Source organism: Rhincodon typus, chromosome 37 (genome assembly GCF_021869965.1).
Source record: "Rhincodon typus isolate 14 chromosome 37, sRhiTyp1.1, whole genome shotgun sequence".
Classification (NCBI taxonomy): domain Eukaryota; kingdom Metazoa; phylum Chordata; class Chondrichthyes; order Orectolobiformes; family Rhincodontidae; genus Rhincodon; species Rhincodon typus.
The window spans coordinates 19,245,113-19,262,893 of record NC_063368.1 but is presented as its reverse complement, the minus strand read 5'-3'; the positions used below and the strand labels follow the sequence as shown (position 1 = coordinate 19,262,893).

Genomic DNA, 17,781 nt, shown 5'->3' with positions numbered 1-17,781 from the left:
TATGACAGCCAAGAAGGCCCAACAAGGCGCCGCCTTCCTAAGGAGGCTAAGGAAATTTGGCATATCCCTAAGAACCCTCATCAACTTTTACAGATGCACTGTAGAAAGCATTTTATCTGGATACGTCATGGCTTGGTATGGCAATTGCTCTGCCCAGGGCCGTAAGAAACTACAGAAAGTTGTGAGCACAGCCCAGACCATCGCGCAAGCCAACTGCTCATCCATTGACTCCGTCTACGCTTCTTATTGCCACGGAAAAGCAGCCAGCATCATCAAAGACCCCTCCCACCCAAGTTATGATCTCTTCCAACCTCTTCAGTCAGGCAGAAGATACAAAAGCTAGAACATGTACATACCAACGGGTTCAAGAACAGCGTCTTCTCTGTTGTTATTAGACTGCTGAATGGACTTCTCAAGTTTCAAATCTCATGCTTGTCTTAGTTTTGTACACCTCCTGTGTAGCCTTAACTTTGCCTCGCTCAGTTCAATCACCCTGTGTTCTGTATATCCTTGTATGTTATGATCTGCCTGGGCTGCGCACAAAACAAATCTTTTCACTGTACGTAGGTACGTGATAATTAAAAATCAAGTCAAAGATTTCTCTTCACAGATGCTGCCAGACCTGCTGAGCTTTTCCAACAATTTCTGTTTCTGATTTCCAGCATCGACACGTCTTTTGTTTGTATCAAGCTGGTGAACCTTTTTGTGGACTGGCTCCAGTGGCAGAATATCTCCCCTTGCATAAGGGGACCAAAACCATCCGTAGAATTTGAACAACGGACTGACAAGTGCATTGCATAGTTTTAGGAATACTTCCCTACTTTTCTACACCATTACTTTTGACATAAAGGCCAATATCCATTTGCCTTTGCTATTACCTCCTGAACCTGCACGCTTGCTTTTTGTGATTTATGCACAATGACCCTCGTCCCCCTTGTGCTGCAACTATCTGCAGTCTTGCTCCATTTAAATAATATTCAGCTCTATTTTCCTGCCAAAGTGCCTAACCTCACATTTTTTCACATTTTATTCCATCTACCAAGATTTTTGCCCACTCACTCATCCTGTCTATAACTCTCTGTAGATTCTGTCATCCTCACTATTTGCCTTTCCATGTATTTTGTCATCGGCAAAGTTGGTGACAGTATATTCACTTTTGTTATCCAAGTTATTAATGCATATACTAGACTTTTGATTCTGATTTAATGCATTTTCTAATCTTTCCTGGGATGTAATAATCTTCAAAGGCACGCATTTACTGCACATCCTAATTAGACTTTGTAATGTGGGGCTTGCCAGTTCATTTCAGAGCCGCACAGAGTCTAGAATCACATGTAGGCCAGATCAAGTAAGGATATCGGAATCCCTTTCTAAAGGGCAACCAGATGGTGTTTTTTTTTTAATGAAAATTGGCAGTATTAGTAATGATGACCATGAAACAATCTTCAATTTCATAATTATTAATTTAATTTAAATTCGATCATTCCATTGTTTTGGTGGAACTTAAACCCATGCCCCCACAGCATTAACCTGGGCCTCTAGGTTACAGCACTAGTCCAGTGAGTGTCACAAGTAAACAATATCTGGGGTAAGAATAAATTGAGAGAAATTATGCCATGATTAAGTATTGAAATGTTGAAAAGAAAATCATTCTTCCTGCATGCAATGCTGTTGTTGCCTCTCTTGCATTCTTATTTGTTATGCCTTCTCCTTTTTCATACTTCAGCAAAATGTAACACTATATTAGAAGTTGGGTGCATGAGCAATAACTTAATTACTTAATGGTATCTCGTTGTGATTTGTTTAATAAATATTTACTAGCAAAATTCACTGTTTTTCACCTTGTGATCAGTTTTCCGATTGGCATTAAGATTTTGATGATTAACTTTGTAGCACACTGCCTTTGTATCTAAGCATCTGCTTGTTTTGGCATGCAGGTCACCTGTCTGTCTACCTGTTGATTTCTTTTGGGTTTTGTTACAGGCAAATAGCATTTGATGATGTCAGGTAAAAAAGTTGTCTTGACTTCTTAGCCTGACCACTGAGGTCTGGCTTTTCAGTTGTGGCCAGTATTGTTATTGTTGCCTCTCTTCAGTTGTAATTTATTGATGAATTTGGAGTCATTTTGTTAATTTTTTTTCTCCTATTGTGAATGTGTTGACTCCTGGGGTACTAGCTTCATGGTCAGTGGCTGATGTCTAGTCTCGCATCCAAGTGACTGTTCTTTTGTAAGAAGAAGAATTCACATTTCTTGACTTCAGGATTTTCCAAAATATTTTGCAGCCAATTTAGTATATTGAACTGTATGTACTGAGGTGTGTATGACATGCCAGCCAATTTAAGCACAGCACAGTTCCACAAACAATATTATGGCAATGACTTGGTTATCTGTTGTAGTGATTGTAGCTTTAGGATAAGTATTAACTAATACACTGAGGAGAGTCTTCGTGCTCTTCTTTGAAACAGTGTCATGGAAACTTTTAAGTCTACTTAACAGGAAAGTCCCAGCCTTGATTTAACATTTTAAATGTCCATCATTGCAACATTCTCTCAATACTGCGGAGTTGTGTGAAACTAAATAGAGTATCAGTTTACTGAATTTAATAATGGATATTTCACCATTATCAATGTGCATACCATCTGAGGTCGGCTAATTGTAGACGGGGAAAGAATTGAATGAAGGACCATCTGTGTATTTCGTTGATGTTGGGGGTTGGTTTGATTATGCAGTGTGATCCCTATAGTGTGGGTTCAATTCCTGCACTGGCTGAGGTTACTGTGAAGCATTCTCCTTCTCAACTTTTTCCCTCCCCTGAGGAATAGTGACTCTCGAGTTAAACTCACCACTAGTTATTTCTCTGTCTCTAATGAGAGACCAGCCCTGTAGTCTTCTGGAACTATGGCAACTTTACCTTTTACTATTAGCTACATTCACCCACTTCTGTCATTTTAAAATGGCTTTTGCAAAACGTCTGGCTCAGTTTGTGTAGTGTACAAAGCTGAAGAGTGCAGAGGAATTAGAGAATCCTTTCAGCCAAAGTATTTTACGGAAAAAGAGGGGTAAGCAAGCATTTAGAGTTTGTGTGAATTGGGATCATGTTTCTTGGTCCTGCCATTCTAAAACAGCTCAGTGGCATTTTTCAAAATTTGAGCATGAAATGGCTTAGTGGGTTAGCATACTTTTGGCCTTCTGAAAGAACATGTATTTTTTTTTTAAAAAAGTTCCTGTGAATGTTCAAGAGAACTTAAAATTCCACAATTCTGTTTAAGGATACAGGGAAACTAGATGACACTGAATGGGCTGCTTTCTGCAAGCTGATGCATGAGTATAAGCCAAATAATGTCCTAAATTGTAAAATTTTTGAATACCTTTTAGGAAAGTGCCCACAGAAAAGAGACTTGATAAATTGGTTCTGTGTACTTTGTTCCCCGTAACCTTGAATTTAACTCAAATGATCTTTGTGGCTAGCAGAGAGAGTTGAGGTGGTTTTCATCAGCCTGCTCCCATAGTTTGCTAAGTTATTGAAGTCTTATGACTTGAATTTTGAAATGCTTTGCTGAAAAAGATAACTAACTATTATTTTAATCTTTCAGTACAGTACAAAACCTGAAAGAAATGGTGTTTCAGTGCCTGTGTTCTGGATGTTACTAATTACTTTGCTGTTTCTTGTAATTGTTTTGGTTGTAGTCATGCTGTTTCTAGGCTTTTAGTAAACTCTGGTAGATGTGTGAAGGTTATGTCAGTTCTACTTCAGTGAGTTTTTCTATATTTCTAGAGTTTTGAAGAGATACACATATGAAAGAAGACTTGGAAATTGTCTTTTTTTTATTTTTAGAACAGTGTAGATTGTGGGGTAGTATGGTAGCATTTTAAATGATAAAAGAATGAGAAACAATAGATGCAGATTTGTTTCTAAATGTGGAAGGATTTCAAGGCACATGCCTTAGCTACAGGATTAACTGTAGGGTTTGGAATAGATAGCAAGAGAATCCTCTTTGCAGAATTACAGCAATGGAATTCATTTTTATTGTCAGTTATTGAGATGAAAACATGTCAACATTCAAAGTTAGGTTGTCTAGAGGTAAAGGAAAAAGAATAAGCAGATAAAAAGATGGTCAATCTTGAAGTGTGATTTGGTTAGTAGGCTGGCTGCTGTTCATCTTTAATTTGGGAGTAGATGAAGGATATATAATTAAGCCCAATTCTATCCTTGTCCCAAAGCCTGTGTCCTTTTCAGTAGGAGTAATAATTGATATTGCCCCCTCCTTGAGCTCAGAAAAACTGAGACCAAACTCTTTCCTGACTAAGGTTATTTTATTTCCAGAAAGAGATCTTGATTTTAGCTGAAATAATATAAAAGGTAGCTTGTGGTTTGTTCAGAAATTCCTTCTGAACGTATATTTTAATTGAAACTGAAGCCCTGTACTGAGGCAGCCAAGGGGTTAATAAAGTTCTGCCTGCACTGCAACACTCCATTCCATCCTCCATTTTCTCCTGAACAGTTCCCTCGTCATAATTCTTTCAGTACAGTGTCGTAAAAACTGCACAGGTTACTGCTTCCTTTCCTTCTCTGCCTCCTCCCACCTTCCAATGACTGCAGTCTGCTGGTTATGAGGTGGGCAAACTGCCAAGTATGTGTGACAGCAATTAAGCATATGCAAAGCAGTGTTGTGTTTTGGGGAGGCGATGTCTGCGAGTGACCATTCACCAGGACCCCAGCATCCAGCGAAAACTGCTTTATTACAGAGAGAGGGAGACGGAATTTTATTGCCATTTTTCAAGTTCCCACTGTGTGTGCATGTTCATGTGTGTTTATGTTTTGTTGTTGTTTTCCCTTCCCAAATATTTGCTGGCTTTCAACTGTCGGAGAGGTCTTTTGTCCTGTTTTACCGTTGTCTCATTGGTTGAGGCACACGCTCGAGATGGGTGAGCGTTAAAACAGAATGAAAAGAATATACATTGGATTTTTAAAAAAAAGTACCCTTCCTTAAGGTGGTGACAGAGGATTGTGGGCGTGGAAACAGAAGCCATATTTAGGAGGAATCTTGGTTTACAGATCCTTACCTGTACAATTTTGTGAAACAAAATAGTTTCGCTTTTTATTCCCTAAGAGAAAACCAACCTGTTTGAGACGTGGTCTGCATCAATAATTGTGTAATGTTTTGTTTTTAAATGTGATTTTATTTTACTCTACATTGTTTATATTCGTACTTTTAACGTTGCAGTATTTTTGCATTTAATGTGATCACGTTAGGGGTTACTTTAAGGGCACAAATTCTGTCCTAGAGGTTGCCCTTGAGTGTAGTAATTAAAACAAACTGTATTTGTCACTTTAATACTTTATATTGTCCCTCTTCTGTTTCTAGGATCTTTGTACACCACCTCTATGTTGCTCCATGTCATTCTTTTCTTTTGAATATGGATTCCACTTTCTTTTCTCCTCTTCACCTGCTACAGTATTGTTTCATAGGCATCGAGTTGGATCTGGTATTTCACTCAAATGGTCATTCTTTGAGAATGAATCTTGTTTGAGAAAATGGCCAGATTACTTGACTATGAAACAATACAGTCCTCGCGCAACATTCAGCCATACATGCTTTTCATCCAGGATCATTGGACAGCAATCAAGAGTCAAGACTGCCTTTTTCCTTAAGCTCAGCTAAACACTACCTTTTGCTAAATGAAAAGTCAGACGTCCTGTTTCAGAGCCATTGGTGAAAATCATAAATAAAATGCTTACGTTGAGGCTTCCAGTCCAAAATGTGCAATATTTAGCTCAGTCAATAGCAGGTAATCCCTTGCATGTGCAGAAGAGTAAATTGGGAATCAAGAAGAGCATTCACAGGGCATCATCTTCATCTTGGGAGATTTTCGTCTGGTTTTTTTGCCTTCTCTAGGTGATTTAATGGATTGGCTGGGATTCATGATAGGCTTAAAAAAAAAACAGTGGTCTCCAGAGTGAATAAAGTTATTGCTCATACCAACTATCCATCATGATAATCCATACCCCTTTAGCTTCAACAATAAATGACTTGGGTGTCATCAGAGAGATAAAATATCAGATACTTAACCACATAAAGAAAGTAAGCCTATTGCATTGCTTCACAGTCAATTCTTGAAAGCAGGGATGGGGTTATGAAGACAAGAAGCCAGATGTTGAGCAGCATATTTTTATACACATGTGACAAATCAGCAGCTGGTACTCATTGCCAAAAAATGTGGCTAAGATCAGGATACAGAACTGGCTACATGATTTAATAGGAAGTGGGTAAGGATAGCATTTTGGGAAAGTGAATAAAATGTGATGAAGCACCTTTTTTTTTCATTCATACTGGTCTGATACTTGTTACATACTGCTTTTAATTTCCTAAGTTCCAGAGGACTATTATATCATATGATATTTTGAAGTGCTGGGATCAAGGTAGATATGAGAACTGAAATAAAGAAGTAGGAGACTAGAAGTAGGTAGACAAACCAATGGAGCCATTCTCTTTAAAATACTTCAAACAAATTACTTGAAAATTAACTAGTTTTTTTTTAAACTTTGGACAGAGGAATAATTGTACTTTTTACATAGTTATAACTACAAAATTAATTGAACTTTTTCAAATTTGACTCTTTAGATTTGAGTGTTGCTAGCAAGGCTGGTACTTTCTACTGATGTATAGTTGTCCTTGAAAGATGATGATTTGCAATTTTGCTGCTGCAGTCTTTGCTGAGTACAGTGGAACTTGATTATCATGTCCCCAAACACACTATTGCTCTTGTCCTTTTGGGTTAGTGCTTCACAAACCTTTTTCCTCTGCGAATCCATTTTGAGGCTTGAAATTGTAGCAAACTCTTAATGAGAACTGTTAAAATAGGAGTTACAACTTGGTAGAACTCCATGGTAGCCATTGCTGCTTCAGGGCTTGTGACCCAAAATTTCAGGTTGTACCTGGGAAGCGCTAGCTTGTAGGTAGTGTATATGCTTGGGCGGTACTATCAAAAGTTTGGCAAGTTGCTACAGAGCCTGAAATAGACCCTTTGGTCCAACTCATCCATGCCGACCAGATATCCTAAATTAATCTAGTCCCATTTGCCAGCATTTGGCCTGTATCCCTCTTAAACCCTTACTCTTCATGTGCCCATCCAGATGCCTTTTAAATGTTGTCATTGTACTAGCCTTCACCACCACATGTGGCAGATCATTCTATACACGCACCACCCCCTGCATGAAGAAGTTGCCCCTTGGGTTACTTTTAAATATTTCCCCTCTCACCTTTAAACCTAGGTCTTCTAGTTTTGGACTCCCCTACTCTGAGGTGGGGGAGAAAGACCTTGGCTATTCACCCTATCCATGCCCCTTATGATTTTATAAACTTCTATAAGGTCACCCATCAGCCTCCAGCACTCCAGAGAAAATAATTGCAGTGTATACAGCCTCCCCCTGTAGCTCAGACCCTCCAACCCCAGCAATATCCTTGTAAATCTTTTCAGAACCCCCTCAAGTTTAACAACATCTTTCCTATAGCAGGGAGACTAGAATTGAATGCATTGTTCCCGAAGTGGCCTAACCAATGTCCTGTACAGCTGCAATGTGATATCCCAACTCCTATACTCAATGTACTGACCAATTAAGGCAAGTGTACCAAACGTCCTATTCACTACCCTGTCTACCTGCGAATCTACTTTCAAGGATCTATGAACCTCTATTCCAAGGTCTTTGTTCGGCAACACTCCCCAGGACCCTACTATTAAGTATACGAGCCCTGCCCTGATTTGCCTTACCAAAATGCAACACTTCATGTTTATCTAAATTAAGCTGCTATAGTATCCTATGGATGTTGCAGACTGCAGCCATGGTGCGCTGGTAGCGGAATGAAGTAAATATTGAGACTGATTGATAATTACGTTCAGAATAATTTGGGCAATAAATGTGGGAAAACATTCTTGAGCTCCTTGTACCACCCTTGCTTGTTTGTGTATGTAATTAGTGTTGCTGACCCTGTCTTGTGCAATGAATGATAGGATTTCGATTTTCTTCAAAACAGATGATTTCAAAGCATGATTTTAAATCTTCAAGCTTTGATTTTTAAACCCCGTTGCTTGCTTTTAATATACATGGTATTTCACTGGGATCACAGTGTTGTGTGATAGTGAGAATGGGAAATTTTCAGACAATGATCTGTGGAAAGAACTCTGTACAAGTATGGATTTTAGCATTCCAAACTTGTAAGGAGCATTTTGAACCTTGCAGCACCATTGTAAAGTACATGTGGTGACAAGACTGTCGCTGGTGGGAAAAATTTGAGATGGTCAATTAAAAGATTATTCATAAAGCAGGTCAAACTGTTAGGTCAGTGTTTTCAGAATATATTACCATCAACAGACACTGTTTAGCTGAGTAAATGTGATTTATCTGGACCTTGTATTATTGAAGATTTAGTTTGCAGTATTTAATGTTGCAGAACTGAAGTACGGAGAGATCTGGATGTCCTGGTAAATGAATTATGAAAGATTAGTATGCAGAAGCATCAAGTGGATAGGGAGGCAAGTGGAATATAAAATGGTGATATTTTCATACAGTTGTGTAAAGTGTTGGTGAGGCCACATCTGGAGTACTGAATACAGTTCTGGTTACCTTATTTAGAATAGGATGTAAATCTGTGAGAAACAGTTCACAGCTGATTCACTTGACTGATATCTGGGTTTGCGGGTGAGGTTGTTTTTATGAGGAAGATCGGACGGACTGGCCTATATCCATTGGTGCATACAGGGTTCTGAGAGGACCTGACAAGATGGATGCTAGAAGGACAGCTCCTTCTCCAGTGGAGAGTAGAAAACAATGGCACATAACTTAACGATAAGAGATTTTGCATTTAGGACACCTTTGTAACGGACTGGTGGGTCTCTAGAATTCTCTGCCCCAGAGTCATTTCAAAGGTTATCTACCTTTTGCTTTTAATTCCCTTTATAGTTGAGATTCTTTCATGTATAGGTGGAAGTGTAAAGTTGTAACTGTTCAGATTGTCCATGATCTTATTGAATGATGTAGCAGACTAGAGGGCTGAGCAGCCTATTCTTGCACCTAATTTATATATTCTTACATGCATATGTAGGTAGTGTTTATACAGCAAAATTCAAACTCTTGGACCATCCCAGAAACACTTTACAGATTACTTAAGAGTGTACTCACTATCATATTGAAGGGAAATACCATTATAAGTGTGTCTGTGGCCTAAATGTGCATATGAGCAAAATTAGGTTTGCTCGTGATAACAGAAGTTCATAGCTTTGCTTGGAATATATTCTAAACTATCAGTTGAAGCAAGTGCAGTTTTGCTGATAGATTTAAAGAGTAAATATCTGGAAAAAGTAGTGTTGATGCTTTTGTGAAATTGAAAATGTATGTCTCTTTATATGCAAGCATGGATCAAGTAACTCTCAAGGATTTGAAATGTTCATCTGAATCTTTGGGAAATAGTGAGAAGCTTATTCATGGATGCATGAAGAGGTGTGATTTTAATCAAAGTTTGAACAATAAAATCAAACCACCACTGTTATTTCAATATGCCTCTCTGGGTAGTAATTTCCCCTCTAACAAGACACTTAGAGACAATAAGGTATCCTTCTTGAAAGGGGTTTGAAGGGATGGACAATGGAGGGTGTGCGTGCGTGCGTGTGCGCGAGAGAGTGAGTCTCACAACCTGGGGTTGTGTGTATGCAAGACGATCTGTTTCTCCCCTCCCCCCCCCCCCCTTCTGTCAGACTTTATAAATGTTGGTTCTAGTGGAAGCAATAATGTTTGATACAGATCAAGAAACTCACCCTGTTAAAGTAGATATGACATTGGGATACAGTTTCGAAGTTTGATTCAGGACTATTGCTGAGTTATCTGATCTCGGGTGACTTGGTCTTCTGCAAAAACACTTGAATTCCTTAAGTGAATTTTAAAGAAAATTATTGGTACCACTTGTATTTTGTACTTGGACATTTGACCCTTGGATGTTGGGGCTGTTCTATGTGGATGTTTCGCTGATGCTGTAAGAGTGGCTGATATTGCAAATGGAATAGGTGTCGAACAAAAGTGCCTTTGGAGTAGGATGTTTTCCTCCTAACAAGCTTTAATTAGGAGTGCAAAAAGCAACCGAAGCTGAGCTGTGCATTGAACTTTGATTTTCAGGTCTTCTCCCTGCTCACCTTGAGTAACATTGAGCATTGTGAGAAGAATAGAATCCCTACAGTGTAGAAGCAGGCCATTCGGCCCATTGAGTCCTCACTGACCCTCCAAAGAGCATCCTACCCAGACTCGCCCCATCCCTGTAACCTTGCATTCCCATGGCTAATCCACATATCCTGCGCATCCTTGGACACTGTGGGCAATGTAACATGCCCAATCCCCCTGACCTGCTTATCTTTGGACTGTTGGAGGAAACAGAGGGTGGAATTGAACCCGTGTCCCTGGCACTGCGAGGCAGCAGTGCTAACCACTGAGCAACTAGCTGACGATGGCTAATTGGGTAAGGCACCAAAAGGGTGTTTTGTGGGACCTGAAGGTTTTGGGTGAGAAATCTTGTGCTGCATAGATGGAAACCTACTGAAGTAAGAAAAAAAAATTGAGTATTGCTGAAGAAAAATACACTTTGCCAAAGCTTTAGATCTTGCACTCATCAGGGTAATTGCAAGAAATACCAATGTAAAACAGAGGTCACATTTCTATTGTATAAAATGAGAGTGCTTGTTGGTTAGCAAGCGGACTCTGCACCAGCTAGATGGTGTGATTTGTCAAACTTTGTTTAAATTTTAAACCAGATAAGTTGATTGATCAATGCACTTCCCTGAAAAATGAGCCAGTAATACTTGAGATCTGCACTACCAAATAACTATAAGTATAGTTTGTTAATAATCTTTTCTTCTTTATATTGCAGAATTTTTGCACCATATGTAGTCATAAGAGAAGACCTGTTGGGCTGTAGACGCCCGTGAAAACTGTCACAGGTAAAATTTACGTATTCAAGTAATGCGCAGTGTTTGGGTGTGAAAGAGTTACTTCCCCAAAGCCTATTACAGACTATTTTATGCGCCAACTGGTATAGTAGCAAGCCAAACAAAATACAGAAGAAGACTTTTGTTTCAATGAATTCTTAGTGCTGTAGGAGTAGTGGTCCTGCAATAAATTGCTGTTTGAATTAGATTTTCTTCTGCAAAAAAGATTTGGGTTCCTTAAACTCCTGTACATTTGTCCCTTGGGTGTTGGGGCTGTTCTATATTGGATGTTTCACTGATACTGTGTAAGGGTGGCTGGTGTTGCAAATGAAATAGATGTGAAACAAAAGTGCAGTGGGCTGGCATTCTTCTAATATTGATATTGAGGTATATTGCTGGGGCAAAGTAGTATGAGTTTTCCTCATTGTCTATGGTATGCTTTCTTTTGGATCCTTACCTGACACTGAGTGTCCATTTTCCCTGATTTGAGAATGTGTAATTGTAATATGGGAGAGAAAGTAGGGTCCTGGACTTCTTGGCTTCAGTGTTTGTAATCATGTGGGTGTCTAAGAATATAACTAGTTCAAATAAACCATTCATTTGAGATGTGTTTCTGATAGTCTTATTTTCTGTTCTAACCTGTTGAAATGTTTTTCCTTCCAAACAGTGTTTGTACAAAAGTGTTTGCGGATATTTGCACAGAAACCCTTCTCATGCAGGTTAATGACGGGTCAAGGCGCCAGCAAGCGTGTCTCAAGACCTTCATGGTAAGGGTGTCCCTGTCAGAGTTTTTAGCCTGTATTCAGAGTAATGTTCATGGATATTTTGATTACTATTACAAATTTTTCTAAAGGATAGTTTGTTTGTTTAGATATTTTTCAACAGGAACGAGGTTAGAAATGTTACAATTAACCTTCATCTTCTGGAACTGAGATGGAGGAAAATCATTCATAATTCATAATTTCATAATACAGGGCATTGTTCTGTGACTTCTGTTGTGAAGTATTGTGTTTGTGGACATTGGGGTTTCACTTTGACACATGAGTGATTGTAGAGCTTGCCATCACACTCTGCTAGTGCTTGTTCTAAGCATCAACTGACAAGGAAATGAGAAATTAGACAAAAGTTGTCCCTATTTTGATGGCTTGGATTTTTTTAGTTTAATTGAAGATATCGTCAATTGATTGCTATTCTATTTGGTGAGCTGTAATGATGGGTATGGAGTACAGTTGATGCAATGTATTTGTTGTACCCAGATGCTCTGACATAGATTGTTACATTATAATTTCACCCCCTTCCCTCAATCCCTCAATGATTATCTGAGTAATGTGCTTTTTCTCAGTTCTTTGACTTCTCGGACTTGGGAGCAGTGAAAATATGATATGCAAGATAGGGCAGGAGTGGTTGCTGAAGTTCAAATAGTCTGGTCTATTCCCAGTAACTGAAGAATAGCCTTTGTAGACTAAGGTAGGCTCTTTGCTTTTGCGGCTTATGATGTGATTTGTAGAGTTGAGAAAAACAATAACTGAGACATTTATTGTTTCAGATAAATACTGCAGCATTGTTGGAGTTTACATAATATAGATTTTAGAAAATTCAGGGCTTCATTGCAAATCTGTTTTAGCTTTTTACTTGTTCTTATATCGCAGGGGAAAAGCTGGAGGTTAAATTTGTTTGTTTGTTTGTGTTTACATATTGCATTGCGTAAGGATAGTTTCTGTTTTGTAGATAAATACCTAAGAAGTTAAAGAAAATCGATAATTCAAGTAATTCCATCCTCTAAATCAGTTTCTCTGGTTGTAATATCCTTGTTGCTGAGTCAAAATGCTGAGATTTCAATTGCCTTTCCAGAACTTCAGCATAATTTCAGTGCATTGCTCAGGGGTCTGCTCTGCCATTCAATATTACGGTTGGTTCTTGACTCTGACTGTACCTTTCCTGAAACCTCAAAATCCAAAAATCCATTGATAGTCTTGAATATATTTTGGGCATCTACAGCCTTGTTGGTCAGAGTTCCAGAAATTCACAACCATATGAGTAAAGAAATCTTTCCTAATCTCAGTCTGAAATGATCAACTCATATCCTTTGACTATGACCTTGGGCTGGGCTCTCCAGCCTGGAGAACAGCCTCTGTCAAATCTGTTCAGACTTGGGTGTATCCTTTACGCAGGAGATTGCCATACAGATCTTTGTTCAATGGTTAAATGGATATTCAAGATCTCTCAGCATTGTACAAAGCAAAGAATGAGATCCCCAGCCAGTATTCCTCACTCGATCAAAAGAAAACCTTGGCATTTATTTCATTACTGTTCGTAGAATCTTGCTATGATAAACCTGTCAGCCATATTTGTCTGTACAACAGCCGACCTGCACTGTAAAGTAATTCATTGTATTTGCAGAGCTTTGCTATATGTCTAAGATATGATAAGTTGGTATGTAACTGTAAATCTTTCTACCAGCCAACACTTAAATTTTTTTTAGTGTGTGCACGCGCACACAAACACACACAAACATGCATGCACACACCCCCCGAAAAAACATCATCTTACATGAATGGTTGATTGCGTGGAATTTGAAGACTAACCTTCCACCTCATGGAATGGAAGTCTCCCAGTAAAGCTAAGATAATCGATGTATCACAATGATCTCAAAATAGTTGTATTTTCTTCTCTTACCAAGTTTTACAGATCCGCAAAAAAAAATCATTTTGAAGCATTTGGCTGGCGACAAAGTTCAAGACAAAAAAAAACTTTCAGTCTCTGTAATCATTCACTTGATTTTACTCACTAAATGCATGTCTGACGCCTCAAAAATTTGTGTTCCTATTGGACTTTATTGCCTCCCTGGGAACTCATTTGAAATGTTTACTGTAATTGATGTAAAATGCTTTTATCCTATCTGTCCACTCATCTTCCCCTTTTGGCCCTTCATTGTCAGCCCCTAGGCTTATAGTAAAACTTTCTCCAGGTTCTTGTTCAACATCACACATTGAAGGATCTTGAATCTTTTCCGAGACTACTTTTGATGTACACAAATTGACTTGTGTGGTATCTCTTTGAAGCAGAGCTGTCTGATACTGGGTATCAGACAGGAAGTCCATTGCTATTGTTATGGACCAGACCAAACCGCCTCAAAATATATTAAATAGATTGTCTAGATCCTAACTTTTTCTTATTTTAAAGGCAAATGCCAGGCGTTGCGTTCCAGATGAATTTGATTGGTCAAGCTACCAGCCTTGAAGTAAAACACACTTAGTTTTAATTATACTGTATGAATATACAATAAAAGGAAGAAGAAATCAAAATAACTTAAATCTATTGGGAAAACTTAACAGAATAATAGATTATTTAACTACTAAACAGCAACTGTTCCAATATAGTAACATCCCATTAACACACCCTTGGCAAAGGCACATGCAGTAAAATTGATTGCTTCGCATGCAATTCTGCAGTCCAGGTGGGTAAGAAACATCAAGAGAAAACTCAGAGTAACAGGGACAGAATGTACTGCAGCTCCCAAACCCAGCTTTAAGACACCAGCAACTGCTTTTGGAAAAGTAAAACCAAAAATCCTGGCTCTGGGGAAGCATGACACCACCTATTCAGGCTGTTTCTATTGTTCCAACGTTTTTTTTAAAAAGAAAACCCCAAGACCTCACAAGCTGTTTACTTTATTGGATTCAAATAGACAGCTTTGAACCTCTGTCTTGAAGCCTCTCTTCAAACAAAAGCCAGGACAAAATACACCTCTTAAAGTCATAGTATTGTCAGACTATTTTTTCTACAAATATGGTAGTCTTTATTTGATACCAGAATTATATTATTCATTCTCAGAGTGTCGGTGCCAAGACAGGCATTTATTGTCTACACTTGGTTACTGTGAGTTTTTAATGCAATCATTGTCTTGCTGGGCCACTTGAGAGGGCAGTGAAGAGTCAGTCACATGGCCTGGAATTGTATACTGTACTGATGGGCTCAGTAGCACAACTTGTGATTCATATTTTATTGTAGGCACTGCACAACCCAGGATCCTATTTGGCTCGTTTACAGTCGCATGAATACTTTGTGTCCTGCCCACCAATATCTGACATTGCATATTGCTAAACATTAAAACAAAGCAGCACAGTTTTTTGCCAGTTCCATCTCTTGGTCTTACTGGAAAGTGTTCAAATGCTTGATTCCTGTTCCTCCTGAAGTTGAAGCTATTTGGACTTGTCGGTGAAGCTCATCAACTAAGGCTGAAGTCTTCAGCCTGTGTCCATATTTGCATTTCCAACACTAGGGCTTTGGACCAGTTTTCCATTTCCTAATCAAGGGCTCTCTATCATTCCTACCAGAGATCTACTTGAATTAGTACAAATCAGGGATTAACCCTGGGATCATGCTCCTCTGGAAATCAGAGGCATATTTTGGATAAATCCACTTGACCACTGGAGAAACCCCAAATAAGCTATCTTTTTATTATTATTCACTCGTGGGACGTGGGTGTCACCGGCTGGTCTAGTACTTACTGCCCATCACTAGTCACCCCTTCAGAAGGTGGTGTTGAGCTGCTGCTTTGAACCATATCAAGTGCTATCAGTTGACCCACAATGTCCCTAGGGAGGGAATTCCAGGATTTTGACCTAGTGTCAGTGAAGGAACGGTGATATATTTCCAAGTCAGGATGGTGAGTGGCTTGGAGGGGAATTTGAAGGAGAACGTTTTGGTGATGTTCCCATGTATATGCTGCCCTCCTCCTAGATGGAAGCAGTCGTGGGTTTGGAAGGTGCTGTCACATGGTTTTCCGGTTAATATCTGTGGTGCATCTTGTAGATAGCAGCAGCAGTACATACTGAGCATTGGCGGTGGAGTGACTGAAGACATTTGAGATTCCACATTGTGCAAAGTAGGTGAGGGGTAAAGCACTAGCATTGGAAAGATGATTGGCTGGCTGGAAATAAATATATATGCATAAATGACTGGCAGGATGTGACGGGTTTTACAGGGATCTGTGGTAGGCCCTCAACTTTTTACAATTTATAGCAATGACTTAAAGAGATCACTGACTTGGAAATGTATCATTGACTCAAAATCCTGCAACTTCCTCCCTAATGGCATTGTGGGCTACGCGCATTGCAGCAGTTCAAGGATTCAGCAAGAGTGCACTATCTAAGGATAAGTAGGGATGGGCAAAAAATACTGGCTAAGCCAACAATGCTCTGATCCCATGAATTAATTTTTTTAAAGCTGGAAATGTAGGGTCATGAGCTCTGAGAAAACAATGGCTGCTGTGGAGCTGAGCACCTCACTGTTACTCGCCAGACATCTTCTCTGTCCCCAGTGACACAGACCTTCTCCCTTCCCTCTTCTCTCTCATTTCTCAACACTCAACATGCGGTAATAGTGGGAGAAAATTTGGGAAGTGAGTTTTTAGGGTTTGAACCTAATATGATAAAAATGACAGCAATTTTTCCTACTCGGGAAGTATGTGACTTAGATCATTAGACTATAACATGTAGGAGCAAAAGTAGGCCATTTAGCCTGTTGAGTCTGGAATAGTTTTTTCAATTCAGTGCTTCTGCTTTTGTTTTTAAGACTTATTTTTATTAGAAACTTCTATCTCTCTGAGGAGGCTTCAGGTCAATCCATGTCTAACAACTTGTTCTGGAAACTCTACTCATGTTTTTTGACCTCAGTGACAAATTTCACAATAACTGTTGAGACAATCCAACCCGTTCTAAAAGTTCAACAAAATTCCCAATAAAACACCAAATCAATGAGCTGTATCCTCGAATTTTTAACCAATGCTCAAAATACAAAGGAACACACAAAAAATGTACCCAAAATGTCTGTGAAAACTTACTCCCTGGGGTGATAGATCAAAGAAAACCTGCCCTTGTGAAGAGGATGGACGGAAATGGCGATGGGTGCTTCTGAGAGGACAGAAGGAGGCTGCAGGAGGAGTAGGAATAATTTTAAATTTCACAATGAATGATACGCCGCTGACTGGTATCCAAGAAAATGAGGTAAAGAATTGCTTGCAAATGAATCCATAGGTATGTAAAGAGGGAAAAAAAATGTAACTAAAGGGATGTTGGTTGTCTGGAAGGTGAGCTTGGAGAGTTAATAGATTGTAAAGAAATGGTGAATAAAATGAATTAATATTTTGCTTTTCTCTTCACTTTGAATGATGGATTTTTAAAAATCCTAGTAATATTTGTGAATCTGGCGGTTGAAGGAAGAAGATCATAGCGAAATTATCGTCACTGAGGAAGTGGTACTAAACAAACTGATGGAGCTGTGAGGTTGTTAAGTCTTCAGGTCTGTTGAACTTCATCCTTGGATTAAGAGTGGCTAATGTAGTCGGTGGTGTTGTCAATTTTCCAGTGTTTCATTAGATTCTGGAAAAGATCCATTAATCTGGTAAGTAGCAAATATAACCCCCCCACCCAAATCAAAAAGGGATGGAGGCAGGAAATTGTAGGCGAGTTAGCTTGACGTCAGTTGTGAGGATGGTGTTAAAATCCATCACTAAGGAGGTTATAACTGGGCAATTGGAAAATACTCCAGGTAATTGGGAAGAGTCAGTATGGTTTATTCAAAGGAAAATCATGTTGACCCAATTTATTGAAGTTCTTTTGAAGAAATAATGTGTGCCTGTTGATGTAATGTACTTTTGATTTCTGGAAGACATTTGATAAGACTCCTCATATTGCGCAAAGTGGGAACGGGGGTAATGTACCAGCATGGTTAGAAGATGGCTAGCTAGAAACTAAAATGTGTATCATATCGTAGAATCATATCGTAGAATCATATCGTAGAATCATATC

At 39.0% G+C, this 17,781-nt stretch overlaps 1 long non-coding RNA gene across 1 annotated transcript in view; it reads left to right on the top strand.

The window, feature by feature from the left end:
• LOC109937711 overlaps positions 1–17,781 on the top strand; it is a 51,060-nt gene that overhangs the window by 9,009 nt on the left and 24,270 nt on the right. The window contains exons 2-3 of the long non-coding RNA XR_002261606.2: positions 10,912–10,981; positions 11,637–11,736. This is a non-coding gene — a long non-coding RNA (uncharacterized LOC109937711). The remainder of the gene's footprint in view (positions 1–10,911; positions 10,982–11,636; positions 11,737–17,781) is intronic.